This window comes from Chrysochloris asiatica, unplaced genomic scaffold (assembly GCF_000296735.1).
Source record: "Chrysochloris asiatica unplaced genomic scaffold, ChrAsi1.0 scaffold00045, whole genome shotgun sequence".
Classification (NCBI taxonomy): Eukaryota; Metazoa; Chordata; class Mammalia; order Afrosoricida; family Chrysochloridae; genus Chrysochloris; species Chrysochloris asiatica.
Window position 1 is genome coordinate 16,808,317 of NW_006408563.1, and position 11,512 is coordinate 16,819,828.

Here is an 11,512-nt window from a genome sequence, read left to right on the forward strand (position 1 = left end):
GGCCATCTTTATCTATTATGCTGGTTTTTGCCTTAAAGTTTATTTCATCAGATATTAGTACTACCACTCCTGTTCGTTTTTTATTGTAATTAGCTTGGTATATTTTTTTCCATCCTTTGACTTTTAATCTGTGTTTGTCTCTGTGTGTAAGATGTGTCTCTTGCAGACAGCATATTGAAGGATCTTATTTTCTTATCCATTCTGCCACCCTCTGTCTCTTAATGGGTGCATTTAATCCATTTACCCACATTCAGTGTAATTATTGATAGATATGGATTAATTGCTGCCATTATGTTTGTTTTTTTGTGGTGCTGCTTTCTTTGTTCTGTGTGTCTTCCTGTGCTGAGTGCATGCTTTTTGTGTTTTTTCTTGTGACTTTCCTCATAGCTTTAATGTTTCCATGTTCTTCTTGGATTTTCATTTTCTTGGTATGTTATGAAGTGTTAATTTTCTTTGAGGTTACCTTATATTCCATTAACTTTTCCCTCCATTTAGTGCAGTCTATTTTATCCTGTAATCTACCTGATCTTCTCACCATCTGGATCTCTCTTCATACGTGTTTACCTTCTTTCACATTGTGATTGTTTTGGTCGTAAACTGACCTCCCAAATTCTCTGAGTTTGTTCTTATAGTTTTGTTTTGTTCTCGACTCTTTCATCTGTCAATTTAGTTCTGGGAGTTGCTGCCACGTATGTCAATCTCTGTTTGTTGTCTGTTCTTCTTGGTTCTCAGTCCACAGAACTCCCTTTAGGATGTTTTGTAGCGCAGGGTTGGCTTTGGCAAAATCCTTTAGCTTCTGTTTATCCTGGAATGTTTTGATTACACCGTCTTTTTGATTGACAGTTTAGCCTGATAAAGGATTTTTGGCTGACATTTTTTTTTCTTTCAGGGTTTTATATATGTCTCCCCATTGCCTTCTTGCTTGCATGGTTTCTGCTGAGATATCCAAGCTTAATCTGACTTGCTTGCCTTTGTATGTAACACTTCTCTTTTCCCTATCTACTTTCAGGAGTGTCTCCTTATCTTTGATTCTGGAAAGCTTGATTATAATATATCTCGGTGATTTTCTTTTGGGGTCTATCCTTCCTGGGGTTCGTTGAGCTTCTTGAATGCTTATCTTTTCACTTTTCAGGATGTTAGAGAAATTTCCTTCCAGCAGTTCTTCAATTATGTCCTCTGTGTGATTCTTCCTGTTCCAGAATGCCGATAATTTTTTAAGTTATTTCTCTTCATGTTGTCCAACATGAATCTTAGACCTTCTTCAGATTTTTTAATCCTTTTTCTGTTTGCTCTTCTATCTTAGTGGTATTGAGAGATTTGTCTTCCAGCTCACTGGTTCTGCCTTCCATCTCTTCTATTCGATTCCTTTGCCCTTTCAGTGTATTGTCTATTTCTGATATTCTATTATTTATCATTTGGACCTCTTTCTGTATATTTTTAATTGTTTCCAATGCTGTATCTATCTTATTTGATTGTTCCTGTAGCACTTTCCTGACTTCTTCCTTATTTTCTCAACTCCATTGTAAAGTGTTTTGAAACATTTTATAATCATTTTTCTGAATTCCTTCTTAGGCATTTCCAAGGCCTGCCCACCTTCCAGAATGTAGTCCAGGTCTACCTCTAGGTCATTTTTCTCAGACATTTTTTATCTTGTTTCTGGACATGTGCTGATGTGGTCACCTGCTTTTGCTTCTTGGACATGTTTAGTGTTTATCTGTGGCCTTAATAATGAATTGAGTGTGTGTTTTGGTATTTTTTATGCTTTCTGATTGCCTCCAGGTAGATGTGATCAGGATGTGGGCTTCCCTTTTCACTCTTCTTATTTCTTAACTCAGAGTAACTTTCACAGGTATTGTCTGCCTCCGTGGTGTATGGCAGTTGGTATTGGTTCTTGCCTGGATTGGGGAGTTTTATAGAGTATGATTGTATCTTGACTATATGGCAGCAATTGCTGTCTCTTCTTGGGAAATATAGGGAGAGAGTCCCCCAAAGTTAAAAGGGGGGACAAAAAAAACAACAAAACAGCAACAGCAAAAACATAAGAAAAGGAAAGAAAAAAACCACCAAAAAAGAAAAACAACAAAACTAGACTGGATACTGTAGCCTATAATTGCAGAAAAGGGAGAAGGGGGAGAGAAGAAAGAAAAACCTGTAGCCTAATGTGAATATGATTTTAGTAGTCTCTTTGAGCTTCTTGCCTTCAAGGCCACCTGAAAAATTTCAAGATGCCACTGTTGGTTGTTATGCTGTACCTCAGGATTTAATTATCAGCCTGTTTTTGTTTTTGAACTTTCTCTCCCTCTCTACACCCCTTGTTCTAGCCTTTTCCCTATTAATAAACAGTTCAGGGTCAGCTGTTGAGCTGCCTGTCTCTCTAAATGCTGAGAGTATCTGTGTGCATGTGTGGCAGAAGAACCCACCAGTGGTGGGGGTAGGGGATGTCCACTCACTCAGGCACGTGAATGCAGAATGGAGATGTGCAAACAGTGAGGGATCAATGAATAGGTACCAAAAAAAAATCCAAACAAAGCAAAGCCAACAAAATATATTGTCCACCTTTCTCCAAGGTTCCCGTGGTGTTATTCCGTGGTGGGTCTGCTTGCTCCCCTGCTTGGTCTTTCTGTTTGGTCTCACCCAAGTTGTCAGCTCTAGGCCACTGAGCTCGGCAGATTCTAAAGTATGAGATTTCTTACTTCCACTATAAGTTCCACTAGCTATAAGCCTTCAATCTTTTAAAATATTCTTAGATATGTGGTTCAGAATTTCGGAGCTCTGCCCTGGATCCGCTTTGCTTGGTATTCTGTGGTATTGCTGATGGAGAACTTCACTGCACCTCTACCCTATCTGCCGTCAAGACCCGACTCCTCCAATATACATGGTTCTTAAAAGACCATAATGCTTACTACAGACATTTTTTTTTTTTTTTTTGCTAGTTAAGCCAAGCTTCTTAGGTGCCACCAAGTTGGCTCCAATTCATGGGGAACCTATACGCAACAGAAGTAAACACTACCCACTCCTCCTGTGACATCCTTACATTTGTTGTTATATTTGAGCCATTGCTACTGCCACTGTGCCAGTTCATCTTGTTGGACATCTTTTTCACTGACCCCCCACTGTACCAAGCATGATGTACTTCTCCAGAAACTGGTCCCTTCTGATAACATGTCTGACTTTGCTTCTTCCTACAGATTTGTTTGTTCTTCTAGCAGTCCATGGTACTTCCAATTTTCCTAGAGCCATACTTCCTAAATTACATGTTCCAGTTATTAATGGACGTTTGTAATTTTTTCTCCTCATTTTGAGTTTGCTCCAACAGCAAATAAAGGCCCTGGTATTTTTATTCCATTCACATCATCACAGTCAATTCTGCTTTCAGAAGTAAGTTCTTCCCCAGTTTGAGTGCCTTCCAACCTAAGCTGCTCATCTTCTGGCACTATAGCTGACAATAGCTGGTGCTATTCATAATGTTTCCATCTTCCCACATTATATCTGCTGCTATTCATAAGGTGATCAGTAGCTAAACATTCAGAAGCAGTCTACCTCTCCTCCTTCCTAGTCTGTCTTAATCTGAAACCTGCCCACCATGGGAGACTCTGCTGCCTTTTAAAATCCCAGTGATACTGCTTCCAGCATCACAACAACACACAAGCCACCACAGTATGACAAACCAACAGACTAATGGTGGAAGTGAAACTACTGTTTGGTTTTAAGATGTCAGGAGCTATTTTGGTTTAAGGTTTAAAGATGATCTCAGGGCAATAATTTCAAGGGTTCATACAACCATCAGAACAGCAGGAAGTCTGAAGTCCATGAGTATTTGAAATTTTGTTCTATAGTTTCCCTTTTTGATCAGGATTCTTCCATAGAATCTTTTAGCCAAATGTTCAGTAATGATAGCTGGGCCCCACCCAGTTCTTCCGGTCTCCTGGCAAAGGTGGCAGTTGTTCATGGAGGCACGTAGCCACACAATCCATATCCTCCTCCTGTTGCTGACTCCTTCCTGTGTTGTTCCAAGTGAAAAGAGACCAGCTGGTGTGCTTTTGATGGCTGCTTGCAAGCTTTTGAGACCCTAAGTACTATGCAATGACTTACGAAGAAGAGAAGCACTAAACAAATTATTAGTTCAATCAACTGGGATATCCCATGAAACCATGACCCTAAACCTCCAAACCAAGGAACCAAATTCCATGAAATTTTTGGATGTACACAAACTGTCTCAACAACTACTTTTTTTGGAGGTCACTGTTGAAAATACATTACTCACACAACTTTTGTCAGTTCAACATTTTTTAAAATAACTGTACAGTTTATTGACAGCATAATAATTAGCTGTACAAAGCTACACTTAATCAAAATGATAGTTTCATCATGGTTAACTCCTTGTAAAAATGGCAGAGGCAGCAGCATCTAACCTCCTCTAACTTCACAGAGGGGGAGAAACAGAATCAAGATCATCAGCTTCGGCTGCTCTAGGCCAATTCCTCTGAGTTGAAGGTCAGGCATGCCTCCACCCTCCAACCTTGATTAATAGATCCTTTTCTCTTTACACAGAATTCATCTTTAACTCTTCTAACATTTTTTTCTTAAAGCCTATTTTGTCTGGCATTAAGAGTGCTACCCTGGTTCTTTTGGGGTTATTATTTGCATAGAATATTTTCCCATCCTTTCACTGTCAACCTATTTGTGTCGTTGGCTTTAAGGTGTGCCTGTTGTAAACTCCAAGGGAGAAAGATGAGGCTTTCTGCTCCTGTCAAGATTTAAAGCCTGGGAAAACTATAGAGTCTACATGAGTCAGAACCGACTCTTCTTCTGTGTCTTTACTACTGCTTGCTGTTGAGTTTTGTTGGTTTACTGCAGTGAGCGTTTTTGGTTCCCTCATCCTTTCCTTTGTGTATGTTTTTAATATATGTTCTTAGTGGTTACCATAAATATTGCATTTGATAGCTTTTGTTTAATATTCTAGGATAAGTTGGTACCAACTTAATTTCAGTAATATACAAAAAATCTGTATCTATACCATTCCTCCTCTCCTTTTGTTGTTATTACTAATTATGTCTTTATATTTTCTGTGCCTTATAATGTAATTTGTCCCATTTTTTATATATATATGCTGGACTGTAGAGTCGTTTGAACTGCAAGTTTGGTGGTTCAAGCTCATCAGCTACTCCTAGGAAACCCTATACAGGGTAGCTATGGGTCAGAACTGACTCAACGGCACATAACAACTACATATTTGTTATTTAAAAACATGAAGGACAAAACATATAGAATTATCAAGCAGGAATACTTTATTACTAGCTCTTTTACTTGCGTGTGTATTTCCCTTTATTAGGGCTCTTTCTCTTTATATATAGCTTTGGGGTGCTTCCTAGTGTCTTTTTCCTTCCATCTATAGAACTCCCATTAATATTTTTGTGTAGGGCTGGTCTGGTGGATAATGTTCTCAGTTTCTGTTTGAGAATGTTTTCATTTCACCCTCTTTATTGAAGGGTAATTGAACTGGATATAAGTCTTTTTTTCTTTTAGCACTTTCTGGCCTCCAACGTCTCTAAGGAAAATCAGCACTTAACTTTTGGGGTGATATTTTGTATGTGACTCTTTCATTTTTTTCCTCTCATTGTCTTCCAGATTCTCTATTTTTGACAGCCTAACTATAATACATGTTTGTGTAGATTCTTTGGGATCCTTTAAGCTTCTTGGATTTGTAGATTCACGTCCTTCATTAGAATGGGGAAATTTTCTGTCATGTCTTCAAAATATTTGTTTCATCCCTCTCGTCATCTCGTTCTGGAATTCCCATGATGCATATATTAGGTCTCTGTATTCCCATAATTACATTAAACTGTGCTTCTTGAATCTCCTTTCTGAATGCTCTTCAGCATCTCTAACTTAGCTGTTTGTGAGTCCTGATGTGGCACTGCCTGTTAATGAGCTGGACTGCAACGTTGGTTAGAACCGCAAGGTCGGCAGTTCAAGCTCACCAGCCGCTAATTGGAAACCCCATACAGGGTCTCTATGAGCCTGAACTGACTTGATAGCACTAATGTATGTGCGTGCGAGTGTGAATCCATTAATTCTTTCTTCTGCTTGTTTAAATCTACTATTGTGTTTCTCATTTCAATATTTCATTTGCAATATTTCTTTTATTTTGTTCTTGCACTGTTTTCCTTGTTCCTTTTAACTGTTTGTTTTCCTTAGTTTTCTAATTATGTTTAATATTGTTGTATTATATCCTTCCTACCCCCCCCCCCAATTATTTGGCCATTTTTAGATGCTGTTTTAGAGTCCTGGTGTAGTGCTAGAGAATAAACGCTGGAGTCCTAACCACAAGGTTGATGGTTCAAACCCGCCAGCTGCTCCTTGGAAACCCATTACAAGGTCACCATGTTGGAACTGATTCAATGGTGGCATTTAACAACAGATGCTCTTTCATTCTGTTTGTTGTGTCATTTGGAGGGGCCAGTGTATCTGGGCTTTGTTGCCTTGTAATTTTTTTGTTGGGGCATTAGAATTTTTGAGGGTATTAACTTGTTAATTTGCCCTTGTATTTTGTTGCTTTCCACATTACTTCCTGCAAGAAACTCTTAAGTAAGCAGAGACTTCAGCATTTGCTTACCATTCTTCTCCCCTTTTGGGATAACTCCATCTGCCTTCCTGATTTAATTAGCATCCAAAAGGAACTTGCAATGTCTCCCAATCACATGGGAGAACATACTGTGGTCAGTTTGTCCACCAGCAGCACTGTTGCTCAGGCATAATGGTGGTGCTTAGGAATAATGTTAATGTTGTTAAGTGCCGTGGAGTCAGTTCTGACTCATAGAGACCCTGTACAGGGTTTCCGAGGCTGTAAATCTTTACAGGAGCAGAACGCCTCATCTTTCTCCTGCGGAGCAGCTGGTAGTTTTGAACAGCTGACCTTTAGGTTCACAGCCCGATTCGTAACCACTCGAAACTACCAGCCGCTCCGCGGGAGAAAGATGAGGCTTTCTACTCCCGTAAGGATTTACACCCTCGGAAACCCTGTACAGGGTCGCTATGGGTCGGAACCGACTCGACGGCACTTAACAACAACAACAACGCTACTAGAGCTCCTTGGCCACCCTGTATAGAATTTCCAAGGAGCGGCTGTTGAGCTTGACCCAACGACCTTGCAAACCAGTTCAGACGGGTTTGCAGTCTGGAGCATTAACCCACAGCGCCACACCAGAACGCCTTAGGCATAATATCATGTACTAATAAATCTGTCCACCAGGGGGCGCAGCCCCCCTCTCTGGTTATTATTCCCTTTCCTTCTTTGTTTCTGCCATCACGATTTTTAGTCTGAAAATCCACTCCCCCCAGCAAGACCCCTTTGGGTCAGGATGTTGCCCTGTGGTTTTGTCTGAGGCTGTTTTTTTAATGCAGTGTGGGGTTTCTTATATCAGAGGAAGCACAGTCAGGCTTTGCTCCATTTCAGAGGCTGGCACTCCCCCAGAGAACCTCTAAGAGAACTGGTTTTGGAGCTCCAAAGTAATTGGGTGATCCACCTCCTGACTCTTTCTGCAGTTCCTATCAGTCAAGCCATTGACAGTTACTGGTTGGGGATAGGAGGGATAGCCATACTGGGAACGTCCCAGGGAGGTCTGCCATGTTGCTATCGGAGCCTACTGTAGTAAGTGTGCTGCTGGTGGGGGAAGCCTCCACTCAAGGTGTCTGTTTCCTAGCACACAACAGCCTCAAGTCCAAGCTGTCACATGGAGGTCTGTCCTGTTAGTTTCAGATACCTGAGCTATGGATATATGGGAGCGGGTAGAGTGTTGACTATGGGAGCAGACTTCACTGTGGGGTTTTCAGTAGCACTTTGTAACACTCTGGCAATTAACAAATACCAGACGGGGTTGTTGTTGTTGTTAGGTGCCATCAAGTCGGTGCCGACTCACCGCAGCCCTATGCACGACAGAACAAAACATTGCCCGATCCTGGGCCAACCTCACTACTGTTGCCACGCTTGAGCCCATTGGCCAATTCATCTCGCTGGGGTTCTTCCTCTTTTTCTCTGACCCTCCCTCCACCTTACCAAACACGATATCCTTCTCCAGTGACTGGTCCTTCCTGACAACATGTCTAAAGTATGAGAGACAAAGTTTGGCCATCTTGACCTCCAAGGAGCACTCTGGCTGTACTTCGTCCAATACAGATCTATTGATTCTTTTGGCAGCCCATGGCACTTTCAATATTCTCCTCCAACACCATAACTCAAAAGCATCAATTCTTCTACGGTCTTCCTTATTCACTGTCCAACTTTCTCAATTCTGGTCGGATCCCTATGGAGGTCTGCTTTGTTGCTGTCAGAGTTTCCCAAGTACTTTGTTGCCTGTTAGTGCAACCTCCACACAAGACTCTGTTTCAGGAGTCCTTGGTCAGGAGTCTTCAGCTCCATGTAGAAGTGGGAGGAGACTAACCTTAATTTACCCCTAGGGAGGTCTGTATTTACTAAGGAAGCAAACTCCACTGCACAGGCCTTTTGTAACAATTCACAGTCTCTTAAAGGCCATGATGTCCAGGGAAGGGAGATGGTTGTTGTTGTTGTTGTTATGTGCCATGGAGTCGGTTCTGATTAAGCGACCCTGTACAGAGTTTCCGAGGCTGTAAATCTTTATGGGAGCAGAAAGCCTCATCTTTCTCCCGCGAAACAGCTGGTGGTAGTTTTGAACAGCTGGTGGTAGTTTTGAACTGCTGACTATGAGATTAGAAGCCTGATTCGTAACCACTACGCTACCAGAGCTCCTTAAGGGAGATGGTGGCACAGTACAAATCAAACTTGGGCTCCTCTCTCTTTGTACAGACCGGGGTTGTGGTGATTATAGAACCAGACCATTTTTCTAGGGCTTCTTCCCCCGTTCACAGCAGCTGGGGCCCCACGTGGCTGGGGAAGAGGCCGAAATGGTAGAACTGATTTTCCCAACATATACAACTCTTGTTGATTCATTGATTCCTACCTGTTTGCAGTTTCGTGCTTCTTTTCATCTGCTCCACAATTCAGAATCCCTCACAACTGAACATTGTTTTCTTGGATTTGGGATCGAGGGCAGAAGGTAGGATTGGAATGATGGTCTGTATACCATTGTCCCAGAATCCTCAGCTTCTATTTTATTAAGAAGATTACAGGTAATCTGCTGAGAATCAAGGAAGTGGGTGTGAGAAGTCCTTGAACAGTTTAGATCTAGATGAGTTGAGTTTACAATCTGTCAGCACAGTGAAATATAAAATGCCTGGCACTGTAATATGTGAGCAAGTGATTTATTAAGTGTATCACGAAATAGTTGTTAACATGCTAATTTATAATTTCTGCCTGTATTTTTCCTGTTTACATCAGATGATTCTGTTTCTTTGCACTCAAAACAGAAATAGAATTACACACACATAAAATATTGTTGAGGGGTATTTCATTGCCAAATACTTAATCTTATTGAGAAAAATAGCATTTAAGAGAAGTGGAAAAAGCTTGGAAAGAAAGAGAGAAGGAGATTGAGAAAGAAAGTGATTAGTCTAGGGAGCACCGAGGTCCTGGAGTAGTTCCCTGGCACACACTGAGAACATTGCAGGACCTTTTGGAGAATGGTCAAACACCAGGAATGTGGCCTTTAGAACTAAGGTGGAGAGAAAAGAATTGGGTGAGGTCAACATTGTCTCTGGATGAGCATGGCAAAGAGGGTTAGTTAACACTGAGACCTGAGAAGACGTTTTCATTCATGTTGTTCTTGTTAGAAGCTATTCTTTTTTACTATGGACAAAACCCTCATGAATAGAATGCTCTTACTATAAAAAGAATAGTTGATTTCGTACAACTGGTTCTAATAGTGTCCCATGGTAGATGCTGAAAACATATAGGCACAATGCAAATTCACAAAAGTAACTCTAGCATTGGGAAAGACACTGGAGATTAACCCATCATCCAAACTCAACCTCCTGTGGCTTGCTTGCCTCCACTACAAAGGCTCACTTACAGCTTGAGATAAACTTGAAATTTACTGGGGGACTTATGGGAAAAAGCTTTTGATTTAAAGTTGAAAATCAGAAATGCTTCTAATAGCTGACTACTTCCCCTCCATCTTAGATGGACGCTGTTTCCACTACCCTGTCACTGTGAAGGACGAGACAAGTGACTTCTGGGGATGCTGGTACTGGTCTTATTGAGGCACTAGAGTCACTAAAATAATGACAGCAGTCACCTCTCTTTCAACTTCTTCATGAGATGAAAAATAATACCCTGTTGTTAAAGCCCTTCTGTGGGGTTTTCTGTTCTTTTTGCCTACTCTGCAGCTGAAAGCATTGTAGTACATTTCCTAATCACTTTTACCCTATTAACACCTCTCTGTATAGCATCCATGGACACTTATTTGGAAAATATTGTATTGGATGATAAAAGAGAGGTAGTCCGAGAATCTTTAAAGATCCGGCTAGGGCTTAGAACCAGTTTGAACCAATTTTGTTATGGCCAACAAAGTGAAACTGGAACAGAGTAAAAACTTTTAAATGTTGGTGATTTAGAACTAAAAACAGAGTGAGAAAATTATGGGTCACAATCGTGGAATGGGAGGCTCATAGGAAGCATACTGAGCTCTTCGAGGAGCTTCATGTGTGATATCGGATTATTGGCAGGACCATGGAAAGCAACACAGATTCATTGGTTGCCATCTTTGAGAAGGGCACCACTATTTCTGTCTCTGCTCAGAATCTGATGGATGATAGATTTGGTTGCCATGGAAAGTTTACATAAGACACCTTTGTTTTCTAAGTGGGAGATTAAAATTTTAGCAGGACTTTGACATGTAATTTTCCCCATTCTGATTATCATTCTGGTTTATTTAAATTTGAATTAAGGACTGGTCTGGTTTCACTTCCTCAGCAATGACTGAACTGGGAAGAATTGGTTTGAAGTCATGGATCTGGCTTGTCCAGGAATAGCATTCAAGTTATCTTTTGAGATAACTTTAGTTTTAGTGTTGGAGAGGTAATGCTTCTAATTCTTGTCGCAAGTCAGGCCATTTTCCTTAAGGCCTCCCAGCTTCAGATCATTATATGCTTCATGCCATTATTAGGAATCACCAGTTGTTTCTGATGCAACAAACTGTGGTTCTCATGACCCTCAGTATCATGAAGATGTATCCTTGATAGAAGGTCATTGGTGTGGCCTTCTTCTGGGGTCTTTTAGTTCAACAATGACATGGCATACCACAGACTTCACTTCCACTATTGCCCAAGATAACTCATATAATTATATCATATAACTCATATAATTGATATGTGTGTGTGTGTGTTAAGTGCTGTTGAGTCGGTTCCGACCCATAGCGACCCTGTACAGGGTTTCCGAGGGTGTAAATCTTTACGGGAGTAGAAAGCCTCATCTTTCTCCCGCGGAGCAGCTGGTAGTTTCGAACCGCTGACCTTAAGGTTCGCAGCCCGATTCGTAACCACTACGCTACCAGAGCTCCTTATATATATAGTTGACCTAATATAATAGTCTCCATAC